The 25,316-nt window shown below is 41.4% G+C and overlaps 1 protein-coding gene across 22 annotated transcripts in view; it reads left to right on the top strand.

Moving 5' to 3' along the window:
- Window positions 1-4,535: 4,535 nt before the first annotated feature.
- LOC129182291 (receptor-type tyrosine-protein phosphatase delta-like) overlaps window positions 4,536-25,316 on the top strand; it is a 220,452-nt gene continuing 199,671 nt past the window's right edge. For all 22 annotated transcript variants that reach the window (XM_054778214.1, XM_054778211.1, XM_054778201.1 and 19 more), the window contains exons 1-2: window positions 4,536-4,669; window positions 4,798-4,920. The gene's annotated coding sequence lies outside the window, so the exon portion shown is untranslated. The remainder of the gene's footprint in view (window positions 4,670-4,797; window positions 4,921-25,316) is intronic.

Below are 25,316 nucleotides of genomic sequence, written 5' to 3'. Positions count from 1 at the left end.
AGATTGACAATCATTTTCACAATCTGTTGAGCAAATGGAATAGACAACAGGTGGTGTGTTTTTCCACTTCAATTTTGAGCGTGACTCCAAACCCAGACCTCCATGGGTTAATAAATTTGATTTCCTTTGATAATTTTTGTGTGATTTTGTGGCCAGCACATTCAACTATGTAAAGGGAAAAGTATTTAATAAGAATATTTCATTCATTCAGATCTAGGATGTGTTATTTTAGTGTTCCCTTTATTTTTTTGAGCAGTGTATATCTAATATATTGTATTGCCTTTTAAGCAGCATAATCTAAGCGGAATATTATTAGAAATACAGGTAGCTCTCAGTATGATACAGTATAGTTCTATCACAATGTCCGCAATAAATAACTATTGTTGAAAGAATATCTATCTGATGAGGTCAGTCAAAACCTGGGCCTGTACTGGATGTCATTAGATTGTGCAGATGTACCTATGGTGTGGCCAGTGAGGGTACTGTACATCCAACACAAAGTACAAAAGGGATGCACGCATGCCAACACGCACGCGCGCACACACACACATATCCCACGTGCTCTGTAAATAGAGAGCAAGATGTTGTGGACGTTTGTGTACATGAACAAACAAGAGATTCTCCTAGAACGAGAGCAGGACAGACGCACAGAAAGCCGGCAAGGAGCAGGGAAACCTGGAAGGGTGAGCGACCTAGTGAATGAAGACAAACAGAGAAGCAGAAGGAGGAAAGGTGGACAGAACACACAGTGACTCAGGATAGAGATATGAAAATATCCCATGCTTGGAAGAGCTTGAATTCCTCCTCCTACTCCTTCTATCTATGGACAACAGAGTTACAGCTGGATCTCACCTTCAACTTTGACCTTTTGGTACTCTTACCATCCATCTTCCCACCTCCAGCCCCTTGTCCAACCTATTTATCTTCTACTTCACTTGATTTGTATACAGGGCACATCATCTATGTGTGTTGCAGATTATACACATTACAGTCACATAACGTACGTAGAAAAGAAAAAACTTAAGGAAATGTACTGTTTCTCATGGCAAATAATCCCATAAAAAAGTAGAAATAGAAAAAAATTACATATAAATATTAATAGTTCCAGGGTCAAAATGTCTCCAGCGTAAATTGGTGTTATCTTATTATCTTATCTGATATCCTATTGTAGCCCGTGGGCTGCTCATTTGAGACCTCTGCTTTACCATGTAAAGGAAAAATGAAAGGGGTAGGGACATGAAGTTGTATGACATCATGTAGTGCATCAACAATGACTCCCCTCCACACACACACACACACACACACACTGTGTCCCATGAGCCGAGTTCTGGTCCGTTTTCGGTGTTGAGGAAAGTAGTTCTGGCTAGTTGGTGGGGTCGCTTAAGTAAAGCCTTTTGCTTCTCAAAACAATATGCGGTCAAAAGAGTCATGATTTGTACCACAAAACTGTTTTCCATGAAAAATACAGACCTCACAATCGACCTGCGTTATTTTCCCTCCATTCGTATCAATGCGTATCAATGTGTGTGTTCCACAGGGTTTACATGCGCTGATGACGACCGCTGCGACGGAAGAGGGTTCAAGTGAGAGCTAGGCCAGAGTGGTACAGTATTGTCACAAAAGAAAATACCTACAAAAATGATGCGGACTTGTAATTATCTGGGCTTTAACAACAAGAATGTCTCTGAATCAACCTATATAGTCCATCTTCTTCCCATCACAGACATTGCTGTTAGACAGCTTTGACTTCTTGCCATGTTTGCTATGAAGTGGGAACCAAAGTGGCCAGGATAAACAGCTCCGTGTGTGTACTGCGCACAGAAGGATTACGCTACGTTCCTACACGATCATGACAGAAGAAGAAACATGTTTGGAAGAGTTCTGCTGTTCCAGCACCCCAGGTAAGAACTACTGTAGCTACGAGCTAATGCTGCACACCACCTTGTTTACAAGCTAAAGGTATTATACTTGGAACAGGCTATCAAAAATCAGCGAGTAACATTGTGTGCAAACCACCAAATGTCATATTACCAGTGAAGCCACTACATAACATAACTTTATATGATTACTGTTGCTATTATCATTGTCATCTACATGGAAGTGTATGAGTATGCCTCCAGTCACTATATATATATATGTTAGCTGTATGTCAGTTTCTAAAAAAAACAACATAGATGGCCAGTGTCATTTGGAAATCAGTCCAAATAACATGGAAAAAGTGAATGTAGGTATAGTCTACCCACAGCTACAGCCGTGGGTCCAGCTGTAGCACTTCTGTCTCTTCGCTCTCTCTCTGCTTGTTGTAACGCCATCTGACGACGTTCGGCATCAATGTATTCCTTTCCCTTTGTCTTTGTGCTAAAAGAAATGTCGCTATCACTTGTTTCGGAGGCAGACATGTTTACTTTTACTATCCCAGTAGTAAACATTGTGAAACAGTTGATGGAAATGTGCACAAGAGTTGACAGCTGGCGGCAGCGCGCAGTGATACCAACGCAGAGAAAATAACGCAAAGCGATTGTGAGGTCTGACTTTTTCATGGAAAACAGTTTTGGGATGCAAATGTATTATTCTTTTTAACACATATTGTTTTGAGGAGCAAAACGCTTTACTTAAATGACTCCACCAACTCGCTGAAACTACTCCTCCTCAACAGCAAAAACCGACCAGAACTCAGCTCACGGGACGAAGTGGGAGAAAAGTCACTGTTGATGTACTACAATGCTGATGGGGATGTCATACAACTTAATGCAAAAACATCCAAACTATCCCTTGAAGTTTTAGTTCAAATAACACCGCTGGTTAACCTCTTTATACTTTTGACACTTGTATGACAGGTAACAATGTTCATATGTGACTTAAAACATTGCCTATACACTTAAATAAACTTGGCCACGGTTTGACCCTGGAACAGATTATTTCTATTTCGATTATTATTAACTGCTTGTTAACTTCTTTTTTACACTTCTATGACAGGTAAGAATGTTACAATGTGACTTAGAACATCGCCTGTGCAATTAATAACAACCTTTAGGATGGCCACAGTTTGACTCTTGAACAGATTATTTTAATTAACATGATTACTGGTGTTTAACTTATTTTTACACTTGTATGACAGTTAAGAACATTAAAATGTGACTTAAAACATTGCCTGTAGACTTAATAAAGCTTTGAGGATGGCCACAGGTTGATACTCGAATCATTGGCTGTGATCTTTTTGAACATTTCGGACGACTGTGATATTGTGTTAATAAATGATTCAATCAGTCAGAAACAAATTAGTCTATACATCATCAGTTGTTATGGTATGAGGCGCCACATTTAGCTGATAGATTATATAAGTGAGGTCCGCACAGTGCGCCAATGGTTAGCATGTTGGCGACACACTCAGGAGATCCGGAAGATCTGGGTTCGAATCTCCGTTTGGGCATCTCTGTGTGGAGTTTGCATGTTCTTTCTCCGGGTACTCCGTTTTCCTCTCACATTCCAAAAACATGCATGTTAGGTTAATTGGCGACTCTAAATTGTCCATAGGTATGAATGTGAGTGTTGTTTGTCTATATGTGGCCTGCCATTGGCTGGCGACCAGTGCAGGTTCCGCCTCTCGCCCAATGTCAGCTGGGATAGGCTACAGCATACCCCCGCAACCCTTGTGAGGATAAACTAGATAGAAGATGGATTATACAAATGAAATTGAGGGTCCAGCTGTCACTAGCTTTCAAACAGTATAGTTTTAGATTTAACAATTTTCCATGGAAAAAAAAAAAACGAAAAAAGAAGTACGCTGCCTTGAAGACGGTTTCCCTGCGGTTTCCTCTTCATCCTTGTAAGCTAGCTCACATGCTAGCTTGTTGACGACTCTTCTCCACAGGGAATCTGATTGGATAAGAGCAGGCCGTCTCTTCCTGTAATTCAGCCAATCAGAGGTCGCCAGGATGGTTTCTTGGCTGAATTTCTGTCAATGCATGTGGAATGGTAGGTGTGGCACTAGTGCGTATGAATAGCAACATTTGTGTGACTCTCACACCAATTGCATGAGAGTTGGCAACCCTAGTTAACTACTTTTCATAGCACCTGCTTAGAGGACTTTGACTTTAATTCTTACTCAGTATCTAAGGTTCATTCGCAACCAAGAAATGAGGGGGGGGCTTCTGTCTTCATTACGTCACTTCAACAGCCACCATAAGCACTTCTTGTCTCAAAAGTGGAGCAAAGAAGTGAGATTTTTAATCACATTTGGTGGTCATAAACAGGGTTTCACTCCACATATTGTTGTTTGAACATCATTACACGATCAAGACTTTTAACATCCAGCATGAGTATTCAGGGGTGCCGGTGTACCTAATGATTCGACCCGGGAGTCAATAGTGAATATACCAGACTAGATAATTTTGCATACAAAAACGGCTTTTTTATTATTCATATAGTTTATCAACTTATCACCTTTTATACGTTTTGTACGCTCGATGCACCCCCACTGATCTGCCTCTCTCCCTCCTTCTCTCGCTCTCTCTCTTTCTCTCCCCTCCACCGCTCTTATCTCGGTGCACATCGTCAGCTCCAGTCTGAAGTCAATCCTGACAGCTGCCGCCTGGCCCGGTCCACTTGCCGCCTTCTCCGCTGCGGCTTATCATCCACCCCCCACCGGATATCAGTCAAGAAGCTAAACGTGTGTAATTATGGATGCATTTCTCTCTCTCTGTTTAAAAAAAAATGTTTTGCACTTGCCGCCCAGGATGCGATGTTTTTTTTCTGCTCACCCGCCACCCCTCATCCCGTCCTTCTCTCTTTTTGCAGTTGCTTCGGAACTGTGGGAGCGCGTCCGGGTCTTGGCTGCTTGTCTTCAACTTGAGGGCGAAGAAAGACGAAGGAAAACTCCTCGGGATTCTCCGTGCATCGTGCACGCATTCACACTCTCTGGTGAGCTCACTTTAAAAAATACATATTATTAATTAAGGTGACGGCTTTATTTGAATGCAAAAGTTCTACATGTGCTTTGTGATTGTTTTGCACATACATGTTGGATTTAAATCTGCCACTACAGCATCACAAATCAAATGATTATTAATTCTTTGAGAAAACTGTAGAAATTAAATCATGGAGCAGAATTAAAACTGGTCGCTTATAGTCCAATAGATGGAGGGAATGGTTATAATGACAGTCGGAGAGGGAACGTGAGGAAACATTTTAGGAATCCCTCAGGGACAGTGCCCATTTTAATTGGCTCCACAATGATGATATTGTGTAAAGGCTTTCCTCTGAAACACTCCATGTTTGTATGTGTAGTGTAACATTGTAGGATTTGGATGGAGCAGGTCACTCATCTGCTGTTTATCAATTAAGCTTGTCTATTATGTAGATCTCACACTTCCTCCAAGCTAAAACATTCCTCTACCCACACACCATCCGCTAGCATCGCACCTCCCACACAGCCACACTTGCTGTCCACAGCCGATTAGTTGGTGATGTGCCACCATTTGCACTAATAAGGAGGAAGGGGGGGGTCCTGCTTAACTTTAATGGTGACTTTTGGTTCTTGTCATGCCGGCGGGGTGGGTTTAAAGGCTCATGAGCGGAGTCATCAAGTGAAGATGGAGGTCATAAAGACACAGAGGGCACGGCAAACGAGATGGTCTGAGTAGTTTGCTGATGCGTTTTATGGTGCGTGTACTGCGTGAGGGCCATCATTCTGAAACATGTACTTGATAAATGTGCGTCTGTGTGTGTGTATGTGTGCGCGTGTGTGTGTGTGTGTGTGAAGGCTCTTGCTCACTCATGTGTGTATGCAAGGCAGGAGAAAGTGGAGCCCAAAAAGAAAGAGAGATTATGCAAACTCAAAAGTATGGCAGGAAGTGGAATACCCATGTAAGCAGTTTTTCCTTTATATTTTTATTTAGCTGTCAGGGCCTTAGCTTGTCGGAATTCTCAGTCTGGAACATTGTCACCAGCCTGAGCTTTGCGTGTAAGAGGGGCAACGACTTATTTTAGCCTGGAATAGGCAGAGATATGACGGACTTAAGTATTGACACATACATGCTGAGAATCTTCACCTTACTAAGACAATAATTCTGAAACTTTTTACACCAAGGCCACCTCAAAAATGTTTTGCTTCACAAGTACTGCTGTTTTCTCGACCTGCCCAAATCAATGTGCAAAGGAATTCAAAACAATTGTATACTTCCAGCTTTGTGGGAACATTTTTGTACTGTTCCCAAAGCAAGATCCGTAATCTAGTATAATTATAGTAGTCTGTAAATCAACTCTGTCAAACACCTTTGGGATGAACTAGGACAGATTGTGAGTCAGATCCAGTTTCAGTGACCCTTGAGCTCACTAATGTGACAGTCTCGAAAATGTTGTATAAAGTCACAGAGCTAATGAAGCGAAGGGGGCACCAACGCCATACAGTTGAAGCCCCTGTCAAATGCCCCTGAAGTTTTGCAATTGGGAATTTGGCCCAAAACTTTTAGAAAATGTGGATAAAAGTTAAAATATATATAAATATGTAGATAAAATTGTATTACATTTCAGATTTCAAACCACTGTCATGCATGACATCACGTGAGACCTCAGCAAGCATCACTAGGTCACCACAGGTGCGTGTTTACAGTGGGGAACTTCTTATTACACTTGTGTGACAATGAAGAATGCTCAACAACTGATCCTTTCTATCACACAGCTGCAATTTCATTCATCGATAAAGTTAAATCAAGTTTTCAACTGTTGTCGTATCTAGTAACATTTTAACAGTGGTTGACTTAGTTTTACACTACTATGCAGTGGTGGTTCTAGCTCCAGTGGTGTCCTGTGTGAAACCTGCGATATATTCAATATTAAGAATGAAATTTGTTTTGTTTTTAAACAATTTATGTTGTACTTTTTTCTTTCCTTCTCCGCGGAGGCTCAGGCGTAAACTCACCACCCTATCTACGCGGTTTGGTTTTATCCACTTCATGTGAGTAGTATGGGGGCGCCAGTATCCCATCTGTGGAGGGCGCCCAACCGACACACATATCCCGACCTGATATTCTGACTTGATACGTGAATACGCATTGAGCACATGTAAATATGATTTAAAAAAAAATGTTATCCTTGGGACGCCCCTTAGAGATTGCAGCCCTGGGCAAACACCCATGTGGCCCATAGCAAGAACCGCAACTTCCTGTATGACTGTTTAAAATGTTACTTTTAACATTTTTAACGTTTCAACAGTGGGTAAAGGTTTTATGAGTTTGACCGGGGAAACAATTATTTATATATTCCATTATTTGCAATGGTATTTTTTTTTTTTTATATCACAAATATTTGTATTAAATTTTGACAAAGTGAAAAACAAATGCACACAATGTTTGCTGGTAGTTTAGACAGAGAGCGAGAGAAAAAAACAACAACAAAAAACAAACAAAAAACCCCAACACAACAACAACAACAACATTGGCATTACAAATTGAGTAATGAATTTTCTCCAAATTCAAGACATGACATCTCTCAGCCACTGAGCGTGGGTGTGCGCAGCGGCATCCTTCCACCTTAACAGAATTGCCCGTCTGGCCAGGAGGGAGGCAAAGGACAAACTTCGTTGTCGTGTGGGGGTCAAACACAAGTCGGGTTCACCTGTGGTGCCAAACAGTGCTATTAAAGGGTTGGGTTGCAATGGTAACAATTGTTTAAAAATCCAAATATTGCGTCCCAGAATATATTGGGGGTTCCACACTATTTTATTGTTGTTCAATTCCTGTATCGGTGTAGGTTAGAAAATCTGCTTTGGAGTCAGGATATCTAAGATAAGCAGTGAATGGATGGATGTATATGATATGTATATGTATATGTATATGGTTGGGTGTAATGCCCGCGTGTACTTTTGTGCATTTGTCTTGGAACGTGTGGGTTCAGTGGAACAACATGTATAATGACAGTGACCTTGTTCACTAGTGGAGGTCTTCCGTGGTGTGTGCTCCATTCTACTGTACGTCTACATGCAGTGTAAAACTATATACGGTATTTCAAGATCCGTTTACTCTGTGCTTCCGGCTAAAATTCACGCTGATAATCACATTTTTTGTGAACTGAACCGAAATGACACCCTCATCCTTTTTCTGATTTATCAGGTGAAAATGAGATGATGTATTTTACGATGATGCGCTGACGCAGTGTCGCCAATGTGTTGATGATCTGATTAGCATTGATACCGTCAAGCAGGGCCCGGCGTGTTCATTACATCATGATGAGAACTGCAGAAATGTCATGAATAATATCCGAGTGACGTTATTTCAGAGCGGCAGAGGCCAACATGGGGTTAATGCGGCAAGTGCCAAATTGTGCAACTGGCAGCATGAAAGAAAGAAAGAAAGAATGGTCCGCTTGTGTTTGGTGTTGCTGTGAAGATGGCGGGCTGGCAGAATCATCACAGCCTGAAGAACATGACAGTCCATGCAGAATGCTTGGCATACAAAGCTATTTTTTTTTTTCATGTGACAGATTGTGTGTGTGTGTTCCCGCTTTCCTCCAGTTGCTGTTTGTTCCCTACAATGCATACTTACTACATCCCGGCCATTCTCACTTAGAAGCATTCTATATAGCCTAGAAGTTTTAGGACACTTGGGCATTATATCTACAAGAAATTAAAAGAGAACACAATATAGTTTCTCTCCCTTTTTGCATATCACAGCTTCTACTCTACAAGATTTTAGGTTGTCTCTGTCCATTCAGATTCTATACCGTTAAACCCAGGAAGTGAACAAACTATCAGTAACCGCTGAGACATGGAGAAGGGCTAGGATTAAATAAACTGCTTCTTTCTACTCCTTTTCGGAAATGATTGTGCAAGTGTAAACATGATGTTTCTTTTTTTGTTAAGTATGTTAGAAACTAAGGATTCCCTTTCCCATTCCCATTTGTGTTCATTCCAAAGGTGTTTGATGGGGTTAAGGCCATGACTTTCATGTTCTTCCATGCCAGACTCATCTGAGCATGCCTTTATGCACCTTGCTTTGCTGGATGAAAACATAGTCACATTCTACAAACTGTTCCCACACACTTGGAAATTGTGGCTAAAATGTCTTTGCATGATAAAGAGTTAAGATTTAGGGGTCGTGTTCAACCTCATGATTGAGCTTTTACTTGATGATCAGATGATCCATCCATCAATAAATAAAGAGGTCTGTCCAAATACTTTTGTCCCACAAAGATGTGTCTATAAACACTGATGCAGACATGCACTCGCATCTGCCTACACACTTAGGTAAAGCTGCACTGTACAACACACACACACACACACGCAGACACACATTTTAAGGTAGGACAGCCCTAGTGTGCTGGTACTTAACCAAAGACTCGGTGATAATGAGGTTGAAGTTAGTGATGATTTTAGCTCGCTCGTCAAGTTCCTAACACCCCCTTTTTTCCACAATCTGATTTATCCCAAAATGTGATGGTTTCCAAGAGAGGGGGCTGAAAACACACAGTCCCTTTTCTCTTCCTCTCCTGCTCCTTCTCCATCTCTTGCCAAATACAGTTAAGCTCTAACCACCTTCTTCTATTGCTCTCATACTCTCTGGCACACTATCTGTTTCACACCCTGTTCCTCCCCCTGTTCTCTCACATCTTTCTCTTCTCACCTCCCCTGGCACCTCAACGTGTTTCTCTTTTAATTGAGATGCATTCCAATGTGGTGCAAATTAGCTTTCTACAGCTCCAGTCTCAACCTGCATGTGTGTGTGTGTGTATATAATATATATGTATGTGAAAAAAAATTCCCACAGTTGAAAGTGAATGCGCTACCTTAGCTATTTACATCTCCAATGTGTCTCCTGTCCCACAACGGTGTATTTTTAGTGCCACATTAACAACACTTGCTGGTTTTGAGGGCATTTGTTGACAGAAAGAATCCAATTGTGTCATCTCACCTTCCATTTAAGCTTATGAAAGATGTGAAAACATACGCTCTGGCAGTTTATAGGCAAGGGATGGGTATGAAATTACAGGGATACCTCTAAGGTTGAACATAGTAAACACAGTCTTTTCCAGAAAATGGTCAGCCTTTGAGTTGTTCGGATTTTGTAACAATTCCCGTCAAAAAGTAGTACGTAAAATGTAGTCGTTGTCAAACTGACACCATCGTTTTTTTTTATTACCTGTCGTAGAAATGTAAACAGATGCTGTAAGTAGTGACAAATAAATACAATAAATTGTGTGCTCACTCCATGCTTTGGTGAGAAATGTGCAGAGGGAGATTCCAAGTGCTTGGTAGTTTTGTCTCTTCACATTAAGACCAGACATTTCCATTGTTCACTTTGTTCTCGTTTTATTATTGTCACTTGAGCTGTATTGTACTGAGCAGCCAGGGCAGTGTATTCCTCACAATACGTGGTCATCGTAACATCTTTTTTCATTTTTTCGTCCACGTCATTACTGATATACTTCTGTATTGGAATCACAAAAACCTGTCAAATGATTAGAATTTTTAATCAGATTAATCACAGTTGTCAAATGAGTTAATCATGATTAATAACGATTTGCATTTATGTCTGAAAAATGCCCATTTTTTACTGAATTTTATTTAAAAAAAAGATAGGAGGAAGTGTTGTTCCTAGGGAGAGATGATATTGGAATTTCACTGCTGTTGATGTGTTCATGTCAGCATAATATCATAATACTGTGCCTCCGTCATAACAGAGAGGTGTGGCTTGCCATGATGCATAAATATTAATTACGTTAAGGATTTTAATGTAAATGTGATTGAGGAAAATAAAATGTTACCGCTGTTAACACGTTATTTTTAACAACCCTACAAAAAATCCTTTAGATGCTAACTGAGCTGAATTTCCATGCAATAAGAGGTCTTGTTTGATGCCATGTGCAAGTGTGCCTGAAGTGTCTTTTGTGCAACCTTTTAGGCCCATCTTTTATATAATTCAAACTTGCAATAAAAGCCTGTTGGTCCGGCTATCAAGTCTGGCATAGTGTGTCTCACCAAACATGACAGTAACATTACTGACACCTAATGACAAGTGTAGAATCCTACATATCACTCACAGAGTCTTTGACTGTATCTTCTGAATGCGTTTAAAATGTATTTTAGTTCATTTTTGCCATTTTTATGCTTGAAAGTGTTAATTTAGGCAAAACAAAATTTTAGATATCCCTCAACATGTATAATTTTTGACAAATAATGGTCCGTATTCAATTATGAAACAGCATGATTTATTAATAAAAATGGCAAAAGACTAACAGCAAAGAGGCGAGGTACAACTATTAGAATTGCTTGGGCAGACACAATCAAACCAGGTACATTATAATGTCGATCCATATTTACTTTTTGAATCCAAGAACAAAATGTAATAGAAATGTGTAAGAGTACAACAATTTACAAATTGATTTGATTCAATTTGACAGATTTAAGCATGTGAACATTGGGTTTTATATTTATTATATAACAAATGTTATTTCCCATGTTGAATTGCTGCCAAATGTGCAACTTTGATCAGATCCAGGTCACATCTGGTGTGACACTGTAGCTTCTGACCTGCAAAACAAAATCCAGTGTGGTACATCATAAACTATAGATGGCAAGTTAGACAATCAAAGCAATCCCAGATGAAAACCGCCTTGAAGGAGGTAATGTCGCCGCCAAAAGAATACAAACTGTTGTGACAACAGAGCTGAAAGAGACACGGTGCCTTTGACATATTAATTAGAGTCCCATTTATGGTAAAACAAGCATATCATGGCCAATCGATGGTTTCAAGTGAATCTTGTCTTCTTTTATGAAACTTAAAAATGACAGAGAAAGTAGAACATGGTTTCTAAATCTGAGCGTGGAGACACCCTAAGGGCCTGTGCACAGCACGCATTCAGTTTGTTGACTCTTGTCTCATCTTTTCCCTTATTTTTAAAAATTATTTCTTTATTTCTGCCTGTGAAACAGTGGATAGTCGCAACTCTCCAGCCCTCTAAAAAGTCTCAGAATCTTGAGGAAGGGAAGTGCGCAAAACTCACAGAAGCATGCAGCCCGCGGCAAGGGGAAACAAGTAGACAGCACTTTGTTTTATAGAGAGGCTTTCAAAGCCAAAATGCAAGGAAATGAAGTCTTTCGCCGCGTGGCTTCAAGACACCAAGAAAGTGTCAGATTTTCATGCCTAAAGGTAAATCTACTGTGGTGCGTTCAGGCGTTTATCTCCAGGGTGGTCACTGCCTGGGCCATGGTGCTTTTTTGTGTTCCTTTTTGTGTGTATATGTATGCACACATATATGCATGTGAGGGAGCGAGAGGAGTCGTTAGGGAGAGTGATGCTGACAGTGGGGTGACCTTGGGGCTCCCTGTCTTCCTCCTGTCGATGAAGAGGATGACTTAGTGCCTCCCTTCCCACCCATGATGGCTCATTTATTATCATTAGGCACACAGTCAAAAGATGCTGCTCAGGCCCTCAAGACAAGAATGTATCTCTTCAAGTGAGACACAACAGAACAATAAGAGAAACGCAAGTCTGTTGTTTTCTGATACACTAAGCACTGCGCGCTCAAGCATATTGAACTGTTGCCTTAGTGTTGTCTTCTCAACTTTGTCGTTTGATGGCAAACATTCTCCCACCTCTCTCTCCCCTGCTCACCCTGCAATTTACATAGAGCTTCATGTCATAATCTAACCTTAAGCCACCTCAGACAGCCAAGGAGGATATATATGTCAGAGTATATATATGGCGGCTACCTCAGGGCGGCGTCCCTACCGTCATTTCTCAGCGTGATGGATGGAGACTTCTGCGGGCTACTCAATACCCAATCTGAGCCCCACTGTCCTGATTTAAGATACAGCAGTACCCAGGTGACACACTTCGAACCGAGCCCATTTTAATCACTCTGAGCATCAACTCTATACTGTCGAGATGGGTGTGTGTGTGTGAGTAGGTGCTGTTGTGCGTGTGTGTTGCTTTGTAGTATCTCACTCAGTCAGCTGAGTGATGTGTTTAGGAAGGGCACACACTTTTTACTTTTCAGTTCACTTTTCTGTCCATGAAATATCCACCGTAAATATTGTGCAGAAGGAAGGCTTGAGGCCGCCGCACACATGCCGGCCTAAAAGTATTCTGATATCTCGTCATCTTGTCACCTACAAGAAGTTCATTTTATAGAAATTCCATGGTTGTAATTGTTACATTATAGTGCCTTTTATTGTCACTACACACATGTACAATGAGATTTCAACATTTATACGTTTATACTATGGCGGTATAGTGATGAAAAAATGAATCTTGGATAACATCTTGATTGATGATTTCATCCTGGATATTGGGGGGCGAAACAAAAACTTGAGTGGCTCTGATATTAACTCTAATTGCATCCTGTAAAATAATTTGCAATGGAAGTCATTATTGATGTGCTTTTTACAAAATACTTCCCTGTCTGGAAAAGACAATTTCCCGCTACACAGACAATATTGTCGGTGTACAGCAACTTTGGAAATACAATAAAAATAGTTACCTTTCGTGTCCACTGCAGTCACACTGGAGTCATACACTGCAGTCATGTCTAGAAAGCCTTTTGTTTTGCTTCTAACACACACGCTCCAAAGCAAGAATGCAAGCTATAGTTTAGACAATGTGACATATACAGGTAACAACTTACTTTTTTAACTTTAGAAATATTTTGGAGTGCATGAGAAAATTGTGTCACCAGATCTCGTAACATCCCAAATAAAACGTGATGATTAAAATTTTATTGTTGAACAGCTGCTGCCGCTTTAATGTTCCGGCAGAAGCTGTAGTAATTCTACATTTGATTAAAGTTATTTAAGATCTGTCAGATCAAAACACCATCGCTGCATAAGACTTCTATCAAAACATGTGATAGTAGCATCTACATGTATTTCACTACGTCCTGGTTCGGCACTCTAAGCATCATGGGAACTTTAGTTCTTTTAGCGTAAACATAAAACGAATCTACTGCAATCAGCAATCTATTTTACATGTATCTTTACATAACTACACATCAACATACATGATTAGTAATAAATACTGCCAACATAATTTTAATTTTTTATAACTTTTTGTTTCAATTTGTGGGAAAAAGTTCAATGGTTAAAAAGCATCAGGCTTCAGTCATGCATGCAAAATTGTAAAACATTTCAAAACATGATTAGTAATAAATACTGCCAACATAATTTTATTTTTTTTTTATAACTTTTTGTTTCAATTTGTGGGAAAAAGTTAAACGGTTAAAAAGCATCAGGCTTCAGTCATGCATGCAAAGTTGTAAAACATTTCAAAATGTACCCGCATTGTTTTGTGACTCAGTTAAGTAGATAAGTCTGTCTGTCCAATCCTATATTTTGTCAGTGTAGTTTTCTTAAGAGTAATATTAAAATATCGTTCATCTCGTTCTCGTGAACTCAATATTGTGTATGGTCTCGTCTCGTGAGCTGAGAGTACTGTGACATCCCTATTTATTAGTATACTGCACAACGCAGCAGCGCAGTACGACAGCTGAGTAGGGCAACCAACATTTTAAAGTGAATGTAGAGGTAGATAAAGCTGCTGGATGCTGACCTCTAATGACACTTTGAATGTAGCTATTGCCATCTTGTGGAGTTAATAAAAATACATCAGGAGGTTGTCTCCAGCCACAGTTGTTAATGGCAAAGTTTTTCACCCTGCGATAATTTTAGATCCTGGCAGTTTTTTTTTTTTTTGTAGACCAGTCACCAGGCGACTATAAGAGGTACTAATAATTGAATAGTGTCGTTGGAAGCTCAGAACTGGACTAAATCACAAAAGTGGGGCCTAATTCAAACCCTTGAGCTTTTTCAATACCCAAAGGTTGCATGTATCATGCCCTCCAGAAATTCACCAGTCCATACAACTTTTGTCTCTGAATTTTTAAGGCTGATCTGTCTACTTTTTGAATGGGTTGAATTTGAACTTCACTTTTCTTGTCCACACACGATGGCTATGGTCTGCATATTAATTTAACACCAAATTGAAGTTAAAAGTTTAACAATCAAGATAAAGCAGTATTTGAAGCACAAAAATGCATACAACCAACGATAACTTCTCATTTTCGGGGGGAATCCACACTCACAGTGACAGATTTTCACCGCTGCGCCATACGGGGATTGGAACACCAACATAAATGAAATCTCCAAGATGAAACACTCTTAATGCTCAAAATAATCATCAAACTTAGTTATTTGTTGTTCATATGATGCACACAGAGCAATGAACAACTTCATGCTCTGTCTCCTTTCCGCTTTCTGCTCCGTTCTCCCTGGGCCGTGAGGCATTCAGGCACACTCGTAATTGTGAGTGTTAGACGCCAATTGTTTTTATTTTTTTATTCACGTACCCCTGTCACAATTGCTATACCCCTAGGGGTACGCGTACTCCACTTTGGGAACCGAGGATTTACAGTATTAGTAGACAATCCTGGGCCGCACGGTGGTCTAGTTGTTAGCACGTTGGCCACACAGTCACAGTCTGGAGATCGGGAAGACCTGGGTTTGATTCTCCCGTGGGGCATTTCTGTGTGGAGTTTGCATGTTCTCCCTGTGCGTGTGTGGGTTTTCTCCGGGTACTCCGGTTTCCTCCCACATTCCAAAAACATGCATGTTAGGTTAATTGGCGACTCTAAATTGTCCATAGGTATGAATGTGAGTGTGAATGGTTGTTTGTCTATATGTGCCCTGCGATTGGCTGGCGACCAGTCCAGGGTGTACCCCGCCTCTCGCCCGAAGTCAGCTGAGATAGGCTCCAGCATGCCCCCGCGCCCCTAATGAGGAGAAGCAGTATAGAAAATGAATTGATGGATAGACAATCCTGATCAAAATTTGAAGACTAGTTGAAAGATTGCAAGAATTTACATTTTGCTATTTGCATTTAATGCTTAATGCTTGAAAATGCAAATACAATTTTCAAAAAAGGACTCAGTAATGAGTAGCTGCGCCATTCTTGTTAATCACCTCAAAAATTGGTTTCGGCATACTTGAGAGTGTCCCAGGAGAATAGTGGGAATGTTGCTTCAGGTGGTGAAGATGGCTTCACGGAGGACATCCACTGTTTGGAACTGATGTCCATTTTTGTAAACTTCCCTTGCCATTCATCCCCAAATGTTCTCAATTGGGTTTAGATCAGGGGAACACGCAGGATGTGATGCATTCCTCTGGAAGAAGTCCTTTGTCAGGCGGGCATTGTGAAGCGAAGCCTTGTCCTGTTGAAAAAACAGTTATTACCACACAGACGCGGGCCTTCGGTTATAAGGGATGCCCCCCTGCAACATCTCCACATAGCCAGTTGCCGTTTGATGATCATTAGATCATGATGACGCCCCTACACTGTGCCGTGTGGAAAACATCTCAGGTGGGATCTCCTTGTCGTGCCTGTAATGTTGGGCCGTCAAGGTTAAATTTTTTGTCGTCAGTCTTGTTAGAGAACAAAACTTTCTTCCACCTTTCACTGTCCCATGTTTGGTGCTCTCGTGCAAATTCCAAACGGACAATTTTGTGGTGTTGAAGGAGACGAGGCCTTTGAGGACATTTGTTATTCTTAAAACCCTTCTCTCGCAGATGCCGTCTGATCGTTATTGGACTGCACTCGGCACCAACCTTCATTCGGGCCGACCTATTTGTTCCAAACCCTAAGGATCTTTTAGAAGAAGTTTAAAATGTTTGTCTTACTGTGTCCAACCTCAGCAGCAATGGCGCGCTGTGCGTATGTAGCTCAACAATCCGACCACATTCAAAGAGAGAAAGCTTTCTTGCCTTTGCACACATAAAACAGAACACAATGTCAGAAAACTGACATTGAATCCACATTTTTGAAAAGATTTTGGCTTTTAGAGCCTGTGGTCTTAAACCTCTGATGAGCTGATGAACAGCCTATTTCACTTTAATGGGTGTAAAACACTGTATGTTGTAATACTCAACATTTTTTGTCTCACTCCCAATTCTCCTTGTTGCATCCTGAGAAAAGCTCCAGCAGTGCAAAATGTACATTGCAATTTTTCAAATTTTAATCAAGAGTGTATTTTTGAAAAACCATGAGAGTGAAGTCATGAAATTGGAACCGCAATGTGGCAAGGGACAACTTTATTTTTCTTAATCTCTCATACTTGACCTTTTGTGCAACCCGTTGCATGGTTCACTGATGTGTTATTCTTGGTTCTCACTAATTAAACAAACTGAACTTTAAGGTGTAAGAGTAAGGTGTGCTTAGACTGACATTCATTAAGTACATGTGGAGGCATTTTGAAAAGAAATAGGAAGCCTTCACAAGGATAAGATATGGACGTGCTGACTTATAATTAAACTGCAAGTGACTTCTTTTCATATCCAATAGAGCTTTCAGAAGATGGCACCTTTTTATTCTTTGAATGGTTGCATTGTTGACAAAATTACAGATGTTACCTCATCGAGCTACTGTTATGTACTTTACCCTTCTATTTATTCTGGTTGAAATAATGCCATTTCGATCTTCCAAAAGGATCGGCTCTGTAATAAACTAACATTTACCTTAGAGTTGCAACGATTAATAAATTAATCGATGGTTAATCGACTACCCAATTAATGGACAACAATTTTGGTAATTGATTAATCTTTTTTTTAAATATCTATATTTAAAAAAATATAGATATATATTTATATTATATTATATATTATATTATATATTTTTTGTAAATATCTCTGATTTCAGCCTCTCAAATGTGAATATTTTAAAATGTCCTTTGTCATCCATGAAAGCAGACCTATTATCTTTGTGTTTTAGCTAAAAGAAGATATTCACACAAATCAGCTTTGACTTTGGAAAACAGTGATGGGCATTTTTGCCTCTTTGCTGATATGTTGCGGACCCAACCACTAACTGTAGGTGTTTGCGTCATATTAGATTAGTCCATCTATGGCCTAACCAATTAATCCATTGAAACAACAAGCTTTAGATTAATCGACTAAACCAGTCCTAGCGACCAGTCCAGGGTGTACTCGGGCGATCAGCTGGGATAGGCTCCAGCATACTCCCGCAACCCTAATGAGATGAAGCGGCATAGAATATGGATGGATGGGTTTTCAACTGGAAGATTGCTTTGTGCTGATGTGTTAAGAGTTGAGGCTACACATTCATGTCACTCTCAAAACGGTCGGAAACACAGCTTTGTGCTACAATTAATACACTAAAATGCTTCTCGAGCAAAGTTTCCATTTACTGAATCACTCCTGCTTCTTCAAAAATGCAATCAATAGTTGGTATTAACATACCTTACAGCCTCCTTGGTAATGTAAACATTGCATATGCACATTGCATATGCTGCCAGCTTTGAAAGTGAAATATACTTTTCCTACTAGTGGACAAAATGAAAATTCATGCATAAAGAAAAAAACATGACAGCTGACATACAGCATCTTCGAAACGTGCGGTGTCCCCGCTGTTTCCGCTTATACTGCAGGCCGAAAGCAGCTCGTCTGCGTGCGACAATCAAGACGAGATTGTGTTTGTTCAATCGAGCGGTTGGATATCGCTACTTTATCAGACAGTAATCTGTTGACGCCGGCCCAAATGGCTCCCCTCTTGACGTGTAATCATTCACATACATGCACATGTGAACACATCTTCACTAGTGGGGTATACACCCATTTTTACAGCCCCACCACTTCGGCTGTTAGTCTAATTTATGAGGCTCTGTTAATTTGGCTTAAACGCTTGTTGCTAGACCTCCCTCCTCTCTTCATCTCTGCATCCCTCCTTTTCGTCCTCGCACTCATCAGTCACTCGGCAGAGTAAATCAGAAGGGTGGTATTGCACAGCAGGCAATACATAGACTGGACACCTTGACTAATATACCGCTGTCATCCTCCCTCCCCCCCAAACACAACTCTCCCGCACCATCTAGGTCTGCCCAAATCAAATTTGGCTCCTCTCTTCATAAATTGGACTCCCCATCCGCACTTCTTGCCCCATCTCGCTTGCTTCTTCCTGATGTACTTTCCCCCCACTCGTCCCCTGACGCCTCCACCCACCATCTTCTGTCCTTCCTTGCTGCCTTTTTTGCCTCTTCCACCGGTCCTTCCTCGTTCCTTTACCTCGCCTTCCTTCCTCCGTCTTGCCTCCTCCCCCATTCTCCTGTTCTCATGTTGGTGTAAATTTAGAACAGAAGGCATGAGGGGATGCTTTGTGTGTGTGTATATATATATATATATATATATATATATATATATATATTTATATTTATGAGCGTGTGTGTGTGAGAGAGAGAGAGACTATATAAAAGCTTCTCACAGTCCCAATACAACACTCAGATGGGTGTGATTAAAAACCCAAGCCTGATTTTTTTCCACACACACTTAAACTGCGCATTAAAGCACATTGATAAGAAACACCACACTTGCCTGCATTACATCAGGTACAATATTTGTCATCTAAAAGAGCTAATTCTGCCATTTAATTAATGCACCCATATGTTTATTTTGGTTGTAGAACTGCACTGCATCATGTTATGTACTGCACATGCATCCATCCATCCATCCATTTTCTATACCGCTTCTCCTCATTAGGGTCGCGGAGGTATGCTGGAGCCTATCCCAGCTGACTTTGGGCGCCAGGTGGGGTACACTCTGGACTGGTCGCCAGCCAATCGCAGTGTACTGCACATACAGTCATGGAAAAAATTATTAGAACACTCGTTTCTTCAGTTGATTGATCCATTTTAATGCCTGGTACAACTAAAGGTACATTGGCTTGGATAAATATAATGATAACAAATATAGCTCATAAGAGACTATATTTAAGAGCTGATATCTACTAGATTCCATGGTTTTCTTGATAATAACAAAAATCACTTAAGTTATTGGTTGTCACTGTTATATTTGTCCAAACAAAAGGTCCCTTTTGTTGTATCAGGCATTAAAATGAACAAGAAACTGAACAAACAAGGGTGGTCTAATCATTTTTTCCATGACTTTATATTTGGGTCACATGAGGAGGAGCTGCACGAAAAAGCAGGGAAGAGGGAAGTCTGGGCTTCCCTGATTAGGCTGCTGCCCCGACGATCTGACCTTGGATAAGTGGAACACGATGGATGGGTGGATGAGCAAAATACAAACTACTACATGAATCCTTCTATTATCAATAGGATTACAGTTTTTACCTAGGCTGCGAATGGCGACGAGTCCAGGGTGTACATCGCTTCTTGCCCAAAGTTAGCTGGGGTACCAGGAAGCTGGTATCAGTTAAGTCTTTTAATAAAACAGAAGAATAGCAACAGAAGAAATGAAAATAAACAAACCACGGGCGATGGTGCAGGGAAAAAAATAACTGTAAAAAATGGCACCATGGAACAAGTTACAAACTAAAATAGAGCACGATCAGTCTGATATTTTTGAGAATATCTGATTTTTGTGGAGTTACATACGCAAATGCCAAAAATGATCCTATCTCGCACTGTTAAAGAATCTTTAAAAAAATTCCTGGATCCGGACGGTGATCTGGATCACCCCCAAAATTTAATCAGTTCTTCCATATCCCATTTCCGACAATTCCTAAAAAAAAATTATCCAAATCAATTCAGAACTTGTCAAGTTAGTTTGAACACAAACAAACAGATAAACCCTGGCAAAAACATCACCTCCACGCTGCGCTTGGTGGAGGTAAAAAAAAAAAAAAAGAAGCAATGTAGCAAAAGCGCAAGAATAGCTTGCTCGCAACATGCAATTCGCAAAGCATGAGGAGTCGTCAATACATGAATGACAAGCAAGAGTTAAAGAAAGAAGAATTTTCTCCCAGGTTGCATGTCGTCAGGCTAAACAGAGAAATCGGCAATCAGCTGCAGGTGTGCCCAGTTGGCCCGCCTCCAGCCAGAGAAAAAGGCCCGGAATGCAACAAAGTACAACATAGGAAGGAAATGTGGAACATGACACATATCCTCCTTATCCACCACTCACACTCACGCTTGGGTGCATTCACAGACACCGGAATTCCAGACATAAACATGTACATCACAACAAGACTGTTACAGTATCCTTAAATTATTTCTGTTGTGACCTGGCGCTCTATAAAAATTTTAATAAAATTATATTTATTTGACCTTCTTGGGAGGGTCCAATGCAAACTACATTTTGACATCCTATTGGCTTACTGCATTGAAGTGACTGGGTATAAAAGTGGTTCTTCCCATAACACTGGAACTGAGCAGTAACAGCATCTCCCCTGATGCTCGACACTGCATTGTTCTCTCTAATTCTATCCACGGCGCACACTAGAGAATAACCCAGTGTGGCGTCGTTGCACGGGCTTGCCCAGCATGCCTATACATCACTGTCCATCTTCCCAGCAACTGTCTCTTCTGCTCCCGCCCCTCCTTCTTAAGTCCATCTGGGTTTCATGTCTATTTATTGTCTTTCTTTTCCTTCTCATCGCTCACTGAGCTCCTCTCCCCCGGTGCATCTACCTGTCTTTGTCCTGCCTCTCCCCCCCGACTTATTTGAATTCCCACAGCTCAAAGGGCTTACCTACTTTTCAATAGGTGTAACAACATCTCAGCCTCTCCCCCATTTTCAGTCATATACCCCTTACCCATTAACAACAATTAATTGTTAATGATAACAATTATTATTAACAAGTACTATTATATAAACAATACTATTATTAGTGCTTATGGTGATGATGATTATTATATTAATTATTTTTTTTATTATCACCTCACCTCCCTTATTGCCTCCCTGCAACATTCCTTATTGCAGTACCACAGCATCCAATTTTGTGACATCTAGGGGTGAGCTTGCATATTGCAGCATACGCACCTTTCTTTATTCCCCAGTGTGGCTGAAGAACCCTCCTTGGCCTTCAGCTGTTATCACAGTATCACGTAAATCACTGGCTGGGAAAAGTCGGTGACCCTACTGTTAGCGGGCTGCCAGCAAAGTCAGAAGTGATAAATCCTGATTTACACTGCTGATCCCATTGAACATGACCAGCATGTGTGTACAGGTGGATTCAAGTTGAGAAGTCAGGCTTGAGCTCCCACGGAAAAGAACCTGTTGCTTTCCATTGCATATGCAACGTGTAATATAGACAATAAATATAATTATTTACGTTTTAGGTGTAAATTGTTGACTTGAGTTGTTGGGTTGCGTTTTGATGTGTTCTAATACAATGAGTATGATTACCAATGCCGAGCGCATGACACTAAACAACAATGTTTTTCATTACAGAGCTGCGCTGAAAGAAGACAGTATTTTATTTATTTATTTTATTTATTTATTAGGGACAATGCATATTGATGAACATCTGCAAACAATACAGATGTACATGTGCCAGGTTACAGCACAACTGCTCGTTTCCATCATTTTACAACAAGAACATCTCTACCTGTTTGCTAAATAACAAATGGGTAGGACAGAACTTGTGAAAGATGGTTTTGTGGACAGATGAGACCTTAGATGGGTTATGTTTGGTGGCACCCAAACAATTCATTTCCTACAGGATAATCTTATCCCACTGAGCAAGCATGGCGGTTAATCAGTGTTATGATTTACTTGACTGGCTATCGATAACAAGGTGGCATCTGAGGTGTGCGGTAAAAATACCAATCATGCACAGAAAGAGGATTCCACATCAACAACCACAGTGACTTTACAAGTTATGCATTGGTTAAAGAGATTCATTTTTTCAAAGAATAACCTAGAATACACCATAAGGTGAGGCACAGAGGTTTTAGCTGAAGTGACACCACCACAGTTCTAGCCTACAACACAATAGCAATGCATAGGATGGGGGAGAATAGCACAGGACTATTCTGTTTCACAAATGTATGGCCCCAAAGGCCAGACATGCCCAGGCCAGCTGTGAGACATAATCCCACCAGCATGTCCTAGATCTGCCACGGGGCATTCTCCCGGCTGGGCATGCCCAGGACACCTCACCAGGGAGGCATCCGGACTAGATGCCCGAGCTACCTCAACTGGCTCCTCTCAATGTGAAGGAGCAGTGGCTCTACTTTGAGCCTCTCCCGGATGGCCGGATGGCCCGGATAACCCTACGGGGGAAACTCATTTCAGGAAAGTCATCGCTTGTATCCGCGATCACGTTTTTTTGGTCACGACCCAAAGCTCATCACCATTGGTGAGGGTGGGAACATACATTGACCGGTAAATTGAGAACTTTGCCTCCTGGCTCAGCTCTCTCTTCACCATGACGGTCCGGTACAGCGACCGCTGATAGGACTACAAAGTCGATCATAGACCTGAGGCCTAAGGTGTCCTGGTGCCAAGTGCATTTGTGGACATCCTTATGTTCAAACATGGTGTTTGTTACGGACAAACTGTGTTTCGCACAGAAGTCCAATAACATCACACCGCACAGGTTCAGATCGGGGAGGCCGTTCCTTCCAAACACGCCCCTCCAGGTCACACCGTAATTGCCAACATGGCCGTTGAAGTCTCCCAGTAGAACGACAGAGTCACCAGTTGGGGTGCTCTCCAGCACCTCTCTGGACTCCAAGAACGCTGGGTACTCTGAACCGCTGTTTGGAGCGTACACACAAACGACAGTCAGGAGGAGCCTTTCCCCAACTCAAAGACGTAGAGAAATGACCCTCTCTCCTCCTCTCTCACTCCAACACAGAGGCCCCGAGCCGGGGGGCTATTCATAAATGCACACCAGCTTGCCGCCTCTCCTCTGCAGAAACTCCAGAGTAGAACAAGGTCCAGCCCCTCTCGAGGAGTTTGGTTCGAGAACCCAAACAGTGGGTCGAGGACTGTGTCTAGTCGGAATGTCTCTCACACCTCTGACACAACTTCGGGCTCCTTCCCCACCAGAGAAGTGACATTCCATGTCCCAAGAACCAGATTTGGCCGCCAAAGACCAAGTCGCCCAGGCGCCCGCTCTCGACTGCCACCCAAAACACATAGCAGCAGACCCTTATACTTGCCCCCGCAGGTGGTGGGTCTACGGTGGGGAGATCCAGTGTGGCTTGTTCGGGCTGGGCCCAGCCGGGCCCCACAGGTGAAGGCCCAACCAACGGACGCTCACTTGAGAGCCCCTCCCCCGGGCCTGGCTCCAGGGTGAGGCCCCGGTATCACATGACCGGGCGAGGTGCAGTCCCTCCTCTTGTTTTTTTCATAGGGTCTTCTGAAGCACTCTTGGTCTGGCCCGTCATCTAGGACCTGTTTGCCTTGGGAGACCCTACCAGGGACATATAGCCCCACACAACATACTGTAGATGAGCAATGCTATCGCATTGATATCACAGATACCAGTCTTAATTTTACTCAGTATTGAATCAGAAAAGAAGTCAGTGGTATCGCACATCACTAATGATGAGGGCGCACACACAAAGGGCAAAATGGCTGCTACGAAGCACACCAGATGTCGCGAGACCAGAACGCAGCCACAAATTAACCGCATCACTGTATAAGCTGCAGGGTTCAAAGCCTCAGAAACAAGTACCGACTTATACACCGGAAAGTGCAGTAAAAGTAAAAGTCTATCATTACGTGGTTTTTAATTTGGCCATCATGTACCACGTCGTGTACAGCACCCAGCATGCAGTTGTTATATAACAATATATAATATGTGTATTATCAAGTATCACACATTGACTTCCCCACTGCATTTTTGGTAAATGCATATTTTGTATTCCAGCACTGTTACAAGTCAAATTTTCAGTGTGTACTTTTCTTTTTAATAGAGTTGATAGCGCCATATTTGTTTAAATCTCAGTCGTCTTTTTCTACTGCTGTTTCATTGTCACTCATATGTCTCACTTTTGCCCCCTACGGAGCGGAGGAATTACTGCATGAATTAGTATGTCTAGTTAGACTGAATGGTTTACATTATTTGGGTTATGTTTGGTTGGTCAAATGAAAAGCTTTGGGGCTGTCGGATGAGCAGCCCTGGAATGGAAGATATACCGTGGGTGCATGAGACAGTACAATTTCAGTGCTATCTCTCACAAAAACAGACATATGTGCTCAAATTCACCTGTAAAGACATTCAGGTCAGGTTCGATGGGATCAGCAGCCTAAATCAGGGTTTATCAGCTTCTGACATTGCTGCCAAGCCTGCTAAGAAGCAGTAAGCGGAAGATATAAGTGAAAGAAAGATCAAATACTGTTCTCTTAGAATGATACTCAGTGGGGAATTGGTGATGTTTGGTGTATTTGACTATGCCCATCCATTGTATATACTACTTGTCCACATTACGGTCACAGGCAGACTATTCAGCCATGCTGCCATATTTGATTATAAAGCGAATCAAATACAATTTCACATAAAATTATGCTATGGATGTTTGTATATACCCATTTTAGCGAGAATCCAGACATTTCTAGTTATGGTAAT

The sequence above is a fragment of the Dunckerocampus dactyliophorus genome, chromosome 6 (genome assembly GCF_027744805.1).
Source record: "Dunckerocampus dactyliophorus isolate RoL2022-P2 chromosome 6, RoL_Ddac_1.1, whole genome shotgun sequence".
NCBI lineage: Eukaryota > Metazoa > Chordata > Actinopteri > Syngnathiformes > Syngnathidae > Dunckerocampus > Dunckerocampus dactyliophorus.
Note: the sequence above shows the minus strand (reverse complement) of the source record. Positions and strands in the feature narration are given on the sequence as shown.